Here is an 11,811-nt window from a genome sequence, read left to right on the forward strand (position 1 = left end):
AACCCCAACAAAGTATTGTATAAATATTATTGATCGTCTTGACATTCTAAGGCGCGTTAGCTATGTCCGTCCGTCTGTGGAAATCACGATATCGGTCAAACGGATAAAACTAGCTACTTGAAATTCTACACCCTCACATTTCTTATTTGAGATTGCAAATGGATAGAGATGGGCGATGGGTTAATACCCAAAAGGTATTTACCCGGTAAATTGGGTTATAAAACATTTTTCCAAAAAATTTTCATGATTTCGTATTCTTTGTATGTAAACCTGACTTTCTGATCTCATAAAATCGGATTTTAGTTATATATAGGATATTAGTTACGGGAGATCGGTATATATGGACCAAATATGGTCCGATCTGTACCACATTTGACAGGAATGGGTAAGGGTCTACCAGAACATTCTGTGCCAAATTTCATCGAATTTGGTTAATAAATGAATCTCTTATGGCCTCAATACCCTATATCGGGAGATCGATTGGTCGGTCTAAGGGCAGCTATATCAAAATATAATCCGATCTTAACTGCACTTCACAGAATTGAGTAGGGGTCTGCCAGAACTCAGTGTGCCAAATTTCATCGAAATCGGATGAAAAATTATCAATTTATTGCCTTTAAGTCTAGAGATATAATATATAAATATACCCCCATATAAACCGATCCATCGATTGTACTTATTTAACCTAATGGGGCTACACTATTTGACTGAAATTTCGCATAATGACTTTTACTATGACTTCCAACATTCGTGCTAAGTTTGGTCTGAATCGGTTCATAATCTGATATAGCTCCCATATAACCTATTTCTCGATTTAACTTCTTGGACAACAACGGAAAACAATTCTTATATATTCATTGCCTATCTACATATGTACCAATTAAGATAAACCGTGCAAAAAAACTTGGCAAAAGCGATACAGCCGAACGCACGCTTTAACTTGTTATCTTAACAGGCCATCAGTTTTCATTTTACAAATCTAATCACATGATCGTGCGTGAACGTGAATCACGACTCATAACTCTAATCACGACTCACGTACAAATCACGAACCACGAGATATCACGACTCATAAGAAAATCACAACTCAGGGTTGGTTTTCTATTCTGCTTTTGGAAAACTCACGTGCACATCTCTAGTTCACACACGAGTCGTACACTCGCAAAAAAAATAGTTCGTTTCACACAACGGAAATTTTCGCCAAGTAAACATTTTTTCTGAAAAACGTTAGACTTTGTTTACAATAAAGGTACAGGTTTTTTGCGATACATTCTTGAAAGAAATTGTGAATTAACGTCATGCTTATGTATATGTACATATATTTTTTTTATACCCTCCACCGCAGAAAGGGGGTATACTAATATACAAAGTACATATATTCTGGATCGTCTTAACATTCCAAGTCGATTTAACCACAACCGTCCATCCGTCTGTCTGTCGAACGCTAACTTTCGCAGGAGTAAAGCTATGCGCATGAAATTTTTACAAATACTACAAATGGGCCAAATCCATGTTTGATGAAGCTGCCATATAAACCGATCCCCCGATTAGACCTCTGGAGCTTTTAGAGGGCACAATTCCTCTCCGATTTGGCTGAAATTTCACACATATCGCTAAAGTATGTCTTCCAATAACTGTGCCAAGCATGATCTAAATCGGACCATAACCGGATATAGATGTCATATAATCCGTTCTCCCAGTTTGACTTCTTGAGGATCAAAAGGGCGGAATTCTTATCTAATTTGGCTGAAATTTTGAACATGACGTTTTGGTATTACCTCCAACAACTGTGCGAAGTATGGACTTAATCGGTTTATAACATGATACGGCTGCCATATAAACCAGTCTCCCAATTTAACCTTCTGAGCATCTGTAGGCCGCAATTATTACTCGATTTGCGTGAAATTTTGCAGGTATTTTTTCTATGTCAATAACTTGATGATCAATATATATTTGAAAAAGTCATTCAAAGAACTTGATAGATTGTATCGGAATAGTGGAAAGTAAGGCTTTCTTCTCTCTTGCTGCGCTAAGGAGAGGTGGAGGACTTATTGAGCCCAGTTTCAAGACAAAAGCGTGCTCTAAACCGTACTCAATAGTCTTTGGGTATGTAGGACAACTTAATTAATTTGACAAAAGTGCTGATGAAGTTACACGGCGTAACAGAAATCATGATACACAAGCCAAAGTGTTATAAATAACAACACATACTTGTTCAACTTTTAAAAGTTCATTGCTGTGATATTCTTTGAATAGAAAGCATTGAATATGATCTCGAGCTGGAAGATATTCGAAAAATCACGAAAAGATTTTAAAGATCAAAATCAAAACAGCGCAAACAGACGAAGGACAATTAAGTTTCAAGTTTCGCACGACTCCATCACGGTTTTGCATTATGATCTGCTGTATTCGTTATGCTAGAAATAAAACCAGAGGAGGCCACCGTAGTGCCGTGGTTAGCATGACCGCCTATGGCGCTAAACGATTGGGTTCGAATCCTGTTGAGTACATCAGAAAAATTTTCGCGTTGGAAATCCCCTCCTAATGCTGGTGACATTTGTGAGGCACTGTACCATTTGATGGCAGCCATGTAAAAACTTCTTCCCAAAGAGGTGTCGCCCTGCGGCACGCCGTTCGGACTCGTTTAAAGGAGTTTTGGGGTTGGGGACCCGCTGGGTACTTGGACCAAAATTTTAATACCATATTAGATAAAACTATAAAGCCTATTCCTACTTCCTAACCATATTCGTAATCTACTCCCGAATACCTTTCATTTGAGCCCCATATTGTCATGATCGTCAAATAAACTTATTTTAAGGGGTTTTGGGGCTGGGGCGGCCCCCCAGGTACTTAGACCCAACATTAATTATGAAATACTCTTGAATACCTTTCATTTGAATCCCATATTGTCCCGATCGGTTCACTTTTATTTTTGGGTAGTACTTTTTGGGGTAAGGGGGAAGATCCGCCCCGCTCCCCATATCAAAAAATTATATAGTCTATGTTTCTTTCCAGACCAACCTACACAATCTGTGAAAATGTCAATGTAATGGGGCTCAAATTAAAGGGATTTGGAAATGCAGTACCAATTTTATATGCATATTTGAGTCGAAATGTGTGAGGTGCCATCCCTCCCCTAATGACAACATTACCCAAAGGAAGAACATTACCACCAGGAACCGAGAAGGGGCAAATTCGCACACATCAATGAGTGCTTCCCGATTCAAGTTTAAACTCAATGGTAAGTGACCTTTTTTATAGCCAAGTTCGAACGAAGACGAACGCGTTCAGCGTCATAGGCTACAATGGCACGAATTCGATATCCCCATTCAGGGCGAAGTGTCCCCACCCTAAAAAGATATTAGAGAGTAAAAGAAGGCGCAGCGGAGCAGCCACGGTTCGGCAAGTTTTTTTTTCCCACAGTATCTTTTCAGAAAGGCACAATTCACAGCTTTTTTTAATCACTTACTCGTAAGGGGGCCTTCATTTTGATGTTATTCTTATGGACATCTGTCAGCAGCAAAGTGTCATGAATTATATTTGAATACCTTTTTAACTTATGAATATTTCTGTCCTGCTTCTGTGCCAAGATTTTTCGTAGTGAAGCACGTTTAATTTCATCAAAACAGCATAAGGAGTAATTTTTACCGTCAGAGGCAAGGCCTTGCGCTCCAATGTCAACCTATGTAAAAAAGAAAAGAAAAGGGAAACTATGGGCTACACTCATAGAAAAATGTTTGCTGAAAATAGCAAACACTATCTGCCGAATATTAGTAATTAATTTTGCTGCTATTGTAGCAGTAGTCTCGTAATAGGTCATTATTTTTGGAAGAAAATTTTAAATCACTCAAGGATAGCTGCGATAGAGGTATCCATTAGGCGGTTGATGATCTTAGAATTGACTCCAAAGACCCAAGAGCTGCGTTGATGGTATCAGATCGTATCATGTTGTCTGCTACGAGTTTTCAGTAGCAGCTGGTGGAGCGACTGCTCCTGGCTCCACTAGCCGACAGACGACGGGTCAGCAGGGGCTTTAGACGAAGGCACCTGGTTCGAGACTTAAAGACAAGGCAGATCCTATCCTTTCTTCGTATGCCTATAATTTGCCTAAGTAATCGACCTTCCCCGGCAAACCATCACGCTCTTTAAGAGGTAGGAATAATAGAAGATGCATCGCCCTCAAGTTTATTGAGAGACTTGCGGATGATCCTGAGACTCTCACTAATAGGGACTCCCTAAATTTGGATCGGGAATTTGCTGCATTGTAAGATGGGTTCAAGAACCTTTGCTAATTTCGCAAGGGACAGGTTGGTGATTGCAGTTGTCGACAGGGGAGAAAAACAGACACTGCATACCTAGGAATAATTGGAGTGGGATAGTCAATGGACTGTCATTAGTGTACTCCGATGTCCTTGCGGAATTTCTTGGGTCTTCTCCAGTTTGTGACGAAGCAGGCTGGAACGGGGCCGATACAGGCTAATTGCCAACGGGGATCAACACTCAATTGAAATGTATCGTTGTGCGCTAAAAAAGATTGGTTAGATCAGGCCAGGTGCAACACTAGATTTAGTCAAGAAGGATGATATTCCTTCTCGACCAATGGCGCATGCTTGGATACCAAGGATTCCCTCAGATCCTGAATCGATACTTGGAAGACTAAGGGAATATAATCCCAATCTTTCAACCACCGACTGGAAGATTGATAGAATGGATAAGGCTGATGGTGACCGGAGACATGCAGTATTCGTACTAAATTCCGGCTGTCTCGCAGACCTCAACAAGCTTGAACGGGTTGTGTCCTATGGATTCAACAAGTTGAAACTGAAGGTCTAGACGACTCAGCAGTTGTTGCTGAACACTTGCCTGAGGAACTATCGACCACATAGCTAAAGTCTGGCGGATTGCAGGAGACTGATAATCCACTGCCACAATCGAGACAGGAGGGGATGGCATCGAAACAGGACCCGACAAGCCATGTGTGGGTGGGTCATCCAGTTGGACTGGGCTTAAGGTGTGCGCTAGCGGGGAAGCAAGGAACTCAAAAAGTACTTCGACTGCAACAGCTAGTGAAGCATCTAAGGAGGAATCGTCCACACAGCAAGTGTCCAGTGTCCTGAGGAAGAGTGGTTTCACATCTTTCTCACCTGCCCCTGGATGCGTACGGAAGCTCATCATGACAAGATCTAACGAATCATGTGTGGATCAACTCCTGGTGGGATCAGAAGACGAGGCTAACACAACAGTGGTGGAAGTTCTGAATCCTGACTATGGTCCGGTTTCTACAGGGCAGGGGTCCTCCTGATGGCAGGGGAATTTGACGTAGTTCTTATCCAGGAACCATGAGTGTGTGGAGGAATGGTTCGTGGACTAAGAATTCCGGGATTTAAACTACTCAAGGGTACGGGGAATGGGAGACACAGAGCCTGCATTCCTGCAAAGAGTAGTCTAAATGTTTTTCTTCCGTGTTTATTGCTGGCTGGCTTTCCTATATATGACACACGATTCAGATATACCGCTTTCAAACCTTAAGCCACTGGTTGAAGCCGCAAGTTACCTACAGAACCTGTCTCCTTGTGAGGAGAAAATGTTCCATTTACAAAAATCGCAAAATATCCGAGTGTTTTGCTAGACAGGAAATTGAACTTCAAATCCTACATTTTTGAAAGGGTAAGTAAGGCAACTCTTAGACTATACACCTGCAAGAGAACCATTGGCAAAAGATGGGGGTTTAGACCGCGTGTCGCGCATTGGCTATATATACTGCAGTTGTCAAACCTATAATGCTATATGCTGTTGTGGTCTGAGAGACGCCGGTTCAAAAGTCCATCTACTGCTCAATACTTAACCGGATCTTATCTTATGCCTCTGGACATAGTGGCTAGACAAATTGCAGCGACTGAGGTTAAGAGACCTTTCTCATTAGTAAAGTGGCGGCTACGGACACTGTGTTATCCTTGAACTATATCCGATGTTTTTTGTCAGAGTGGATTACACCCTATCTGAGCCGCTTTTAGATAAAAATAATTGTACCACTATTCCTGATAGAACCGATTGGAACTACGATATCCATGGTAGCAGAAGTAACATAGACTTCAATACGGATGGTTCCAAACTAAACGACCAAATGGGCTTTGGGGTGTACTCTAAAGATCTAGAACTGGTCATATCGAAAAGTTTACCCGACCACTGCAGTGTGTATCAAGCAGAGATCCTTGCAATTAAGGAAATGGTGGAATGGCTAAGATATAATGTCAATACGACGATTGGCATAAATATCTTCTCAGACAGCCAGGCAGACATTAAATCCCTGGAGAACGTATTTCTGAACATAAAAACCGCCCTCGACTGTCGCAGATTTCTCAACGAGATGGCTGAACAGTTCAAAATTCACCTGTTCTGTGTGCCTGGCCACAGATATCCCAGGGAATTATAAAGCGGACGAGCTTGTGAGACTAGGAATTACCCTACACATTCCAGGGATACTGGAATCTGTAGGTATGCATCTAGCGACATGTAAGTTAAGTTTTCAGGACCAGGCCCGAAGGACAACGAGTGATAGATGGTCACAAAGAAGCGGCTGTGAGCATTCCAAAACTATGTGGCCTAATCTAGACTTGAAGAGGGTTACTGCTTTGCTGTCATTGGCTAGAACAGACGTCTCAGTTATTGTGTCACTGTCTAATCGGAAAACATGCTGACAGACTGAAGGTTGCCAGCAACGACTTTTGCGGAAGCTGTGAGGTCATCGAAGAAGAACAGACTATAGAACAGCTTCTGTGTGTGTGTCCCGCACGAGCAGTTAAAAGGAGTTCCACATTCGGTTCCCATTTCTTTGAGAACCTGTCCGATTTAGCGGATGTGAACATTCGCAAGTTATTGGGCTTTTTTAAGCGATCTGGTTGGTTCAACGGTAGGAACTAGAAGGCTTCTCCTTCTTCTGTTCCTGTGTTATCGCAATGGACGAACACGTCTAAGTGAGTCTGATGGCAGGCAGCCACTTAAACCTAACCTAACCTAGAAGAAAAAATAGAACAGGTTTGTTAACGTGTGTCTCAGTGGATGTTTATAATTAAAGTGAAAAGTTTTATTTTCTTTATTTTAGGGCGAACTTAAACATGGTCCTTCGAAACCTAACGCGTTTCGTGATATAAATTAAAAAAAGCTATGGAAACTTTAAAATTGGTTGGATTTATTTGTATGTCGCCAAAAATACATCGAGAGTTCCATCAACAAATCCCATTAAGTGATACTGGCTTTACAAGCCCATCGTGTTTTATGGAGAACCAGACTTCACGAGCCATTGGATACCACAAGAGAGTGAGTTTAATACAACAAAATAAGACTTTTCTAAATGTCCCACCCTTTGTATTAATAAATAATGAAACGCAAAACAATTTAAAAAGAGACAAATGCAGAACTTATTTGTAAAAATAATTCGATTTTGTAGAATTTTCACTGTCTTAAGTAAAATAAGCACAACTTTAAAAAGACTCTGTCAGCATCTTCCACTTTTATCCAAATAATTGTTGTTGTAATTGGAAGACCAAAAACACAACACATTCTTTCACAATCCTCATGTGAGCAACATCACTAACACTAACAAACACTCAGTTACAATTAGAAGTTTGGCGATCGCGTTTATTTTGCGTAAATGGCTTGTTGCACAGCGACTGTGGTTGTGCTCTCAATTAGCGTCCCAAAATGTAAATTTTCCGTATATGAAAAAACAAGTTATAACGAAACGAACACTTTTCTGCAAATTTGTCCGTTTATTTGTATACCCTCCATCATAGGATGGGGGGTATACTAATTTCGTTATTCTGTTTGTAACTCCTCGAACTATTCGTCTCAGACCCCATAAAGTATATATTGTGTTGCCCAAAAAGTAATTGCGGATTTTTTAAAAGAAAGTAAATGCATTTTTAATAAAACTTAGAATGAACTTTAATCAAATATACTTTTTTTACACTTTTTTTCTAAAGCATGCTAAAAGTAACAGCTGATAACTGACAGAAGAAAGAATGCAATTACAGAGTCACAAGCTGTGAAAAAATTTGTCAACGCCGACTATATGAAAAATCCGCAATTACTTTTTGGGCAACCTAATATATTCTTGAACACCATGACGCTGATCTAGCCATGTCCGTCCGTCTGTCTGTCGAAAGCACGCTAACTTTCGAAGGAATAAAGCTAGCCACTTGGTGTAGGTCGATTGGGATTGTAAATGGGCCATATCGGTCCATGTTTTGATATAGCTGCCATATAAACCGATCTTGGATCTTGACTTATTGAGCCTCTATAAGGCGCAATTATTATCTGGTTTGGCTCAAATTTTGCATGAGGTGTTTTGTTATGATTTTCAACAACTGTGCCAAGTATGGGTAAAATCGGTTCATAACCTGATATAGCTGTCATATAAACCTACCTGGGTCTTGACTTCTTGAGCCGCTAGAGGACGCAATTCCTATCCGGTTTGGCTAAAATTTTGCATGACGTGTTTCGTCACGACTTCCTGATATAGCTGTCATATAAACCGATCTTGAATCTTGACTTTTTGAGCCACTAGAGAACGCAATTCTTATCCGATTTTATCAAATTTAGCATGAGGTGTTTTGTTATGATTTTCAACAACTGTGCCAAGTATGGGTGAAATCGGCTCATAATCTGATATAGCTGTCATATAAACCGAACTGGGGTCTTGACTTCTTAAGCCTTTAGAGACGCAAATTCTATCCGATTTCGCTGAACTTTTGCATGACGTGTTTCGTTATGACATTCAACAACTGCTCAAAGTATGGTTTAAATCGGTTCATAACCTGATATAACTGCCATATAAACCGATCTGGGATCTTGACTTCTTGAGCCTCTATAGAGCGCAATTATTATCTGATTTTGGTTAAATTTGTACAACATGACCTTCAACATACGTGTCAAATATGGTCTGAATCGGTCTATAGCCTAATACAGCACCCCTATAAAAAAATCTCCCTATTTTAATTTTTGAGCTCCTAAAAGGCGCAATTCTTATTCGGTTTTGCTGAAATTTTACACGATGACTTCTACTATGGTCTCCAGCATTCATTCCATTATGGTCCGAATCTGACCATAACTTGATATAGCTCCAAAAGCATAGCAATTATTTTCTTTTATCCTTTCCTTTACTGTGTTTGCCTAAAAAGAGAAACCGGGAAAAGAACTCGACAAATGCGATCTATGGTGGAGGGTATATAAAATTCGGCCCGGCCGAACTAAGCACGCTTTTACTTGTTTTTATATGGAGTTTCAACGCGAAAACTGAAAGGCAATAAATCCGGATTTAGTGGCCAATGTAAACGTACTTAAAATTACAATAACTATTATAGCTTATCCTTCTCACATTTGTTTATCCTATGAAATATTTAATTATTTAGTGGCTGCTATAGACAGTTTGTTTCTTTAAGCTGCCATTAGACGATAAGACATGTCATATGTGCTGTCACTTTCTATATTCAAAAGATTTGTCTTATGTACGTCGAATACGAATAGAGCCAGCTCTAATCGGCATGTATTTTCAAATGTATTGTCCTTTTTTAGATACATATTCGAAAAAACTCGATTTAATCGAAAAATTGCATATTTATTCCAATATCCTTTTGTCAACTTTCAGAGTTGCTGTTTTTGAAATTACATATGACATGTCTTATCGTCTAATGGCAGCTTTAGCTGAACTCATTTTCGGCATATGCTAAATTTCTGGACAATTGGGTAACAAAGTATACGATTTTTATGAGCCTAAGTCCTTAAACCGAAATCAGTCAATGTTCGAAATATGATCAGATTTAAATCATATTTGGGAAGATTCCAAATCCAGCGAACGGGTTTTGCTTTTTTAATTTACTATACTACTATAGCGTGTATTAACAATTTAATTATGCATTAAAGAACAGACGTAAAATTCAATGCATACTTTTAGGCATTCCTTTACTTAGCTACAACATCACTGTGAGAACCGTGTGTAAATTTTTGAAGCAGAGTACACTAAAACAAATATGTTAGACGAATTTCGATATGCTAATGGTTGGTGGTTGGTCTACCCGCATCTTGTACATTTTTTTCAGAGGTCAAACATAAATTTAAAATTTTGGCAGATAAATGTTTTTAAAATCAGTCTTTTGTTGTACTACATTTAAAAAAGAACTGTCAAAATTTGCTCTCTCTCGCGCTCTGCTCTGCTGGCGAATAAAGTACGTAAGTAAGCATATACATTGTTTTGGAAAACAATTTAAAAAAAAAAAAAAAAGTCGGGGGTTACTTATGTGGTATTTTCCTTAAATAAGCGTTAATTTATTGACCCGAGAGTGAAAAGGCTAGAAGGGGAGCCATTACCGTGCATGCATTTCGAAGGCTGCATAGGACTACAACTGCTTTACATGCCATCACCGTATACAAAAGTACACTTGTTGTGCCAACAAAGATACCTTGGACTAACCATCTAATGCTTTTGGATATTGTGGCTAGATAAATTAAAAAGCTGTTAAAAACGTCACTGTTGACAAATAAAAACCGCATAAATCGTAGTGGAAACGGGCTTTTGAGATTATCTCAAATCAAGTGGATTTGGGCTCTAGTGGAAACATGATTCAAACATTACTTAAAGATGCATTAAGTTTTGCGAATAGGCCCCAGTATCCACCTCAAGCAAAATTTTAGAAAACAAACACATGGTGACAATAAAATATGAATTCGTTTGCCCTTATTTTGCTTATAAAGTACGCATTTGTCAAAATTAAGTGCTATTTTGTACCATTACGTGCATGGCGAAACAATTAAAGGTGGTACAACAACCACAAATCATTTGGTGCAATCCGCCATCTTCTCATTAAGCTGATCGATGTTATGCCAACACCAACAAAAAAAAAATTTGTGTGAGTGTGTTTATAAGTATATGCGAGAAAGAAGATAACAACAAAGAGAATGCAACGAAAATCTGACATCTTGATACCGGCAAACCTGGACGGCTGTTGGTGTGAGACAACCTTTTTAAATCCGCCTTGCATTACGTGGTGAAAAAGTTTCCTTGCAACCATGGCGAAACAATTAAAGGTGGCATCATTTGTACAACAACCACAAATCATAAGGTAAAATCCGCCATCAAGCTGATCGTCGTTTTTCCAACACACACAAAGTAATTTGTGTGCGTGTGTGTATACATGTGTGTACATGAGCAGAGATATGCGAGAAAGAAGATAGCAACAAAAAGAATGCTAACAAAAATCTGTCATCTTAATACCGTCCAATTTGGCCGTCTGCTAAGAACTGTTCGCGTGAGACCACCTTTTTAAATCTGCCTTGCAATGAAACCAAAAAATATGTATCCATTCATTTCAGTGTCACCCTGTAACACAAAGCAAACCGAAAATTTCGCTTAGGATGTGTCAACACCGCCATTCATCGGTGAATCACACGGCAGCCGGTTGTACGTACCGGATTGACTCGATGAAGTCCTTCATTGGCAAGACTGCCGCCTCAGTGTACAAAACATGACATAATTAACAGGTAGTGTATCATTAACAGCTGAGTAAAATTCTTTCTAGCGAAGTGCACTATCTGTCAACGAGTTTTGGTTGTGTGTGCGTATTATAGTTAAGAACCACAACACACACAAACGGCGAAAAATGGAGCGAACTTGTAACATACTCAAAATAAGAGTTGAACTAATCACTGATTTTGACAGATAGTGCACTCAATATTTTGTTGTTGGGCAACTGAATATATCTTGGTACACTGCTACAATAACAACCGGTGAATAACTTGGGCTTGTAATCGATTAAA

The sequence above is a fragment of the Stomoxys calcitrans genome, chromosome 2, assembly GCF_963082655.1.
Source record: "Stomoxys calcitrans chromosome 2, idStoCalc2.1, whole genome shotgun sequence".
Lineage (NCBI taxonomy): Eukaryota > Metazoa > Arthropoda > Insecta > Diptera > Muscidae > Stomoxys > Stomoxys calcitrans.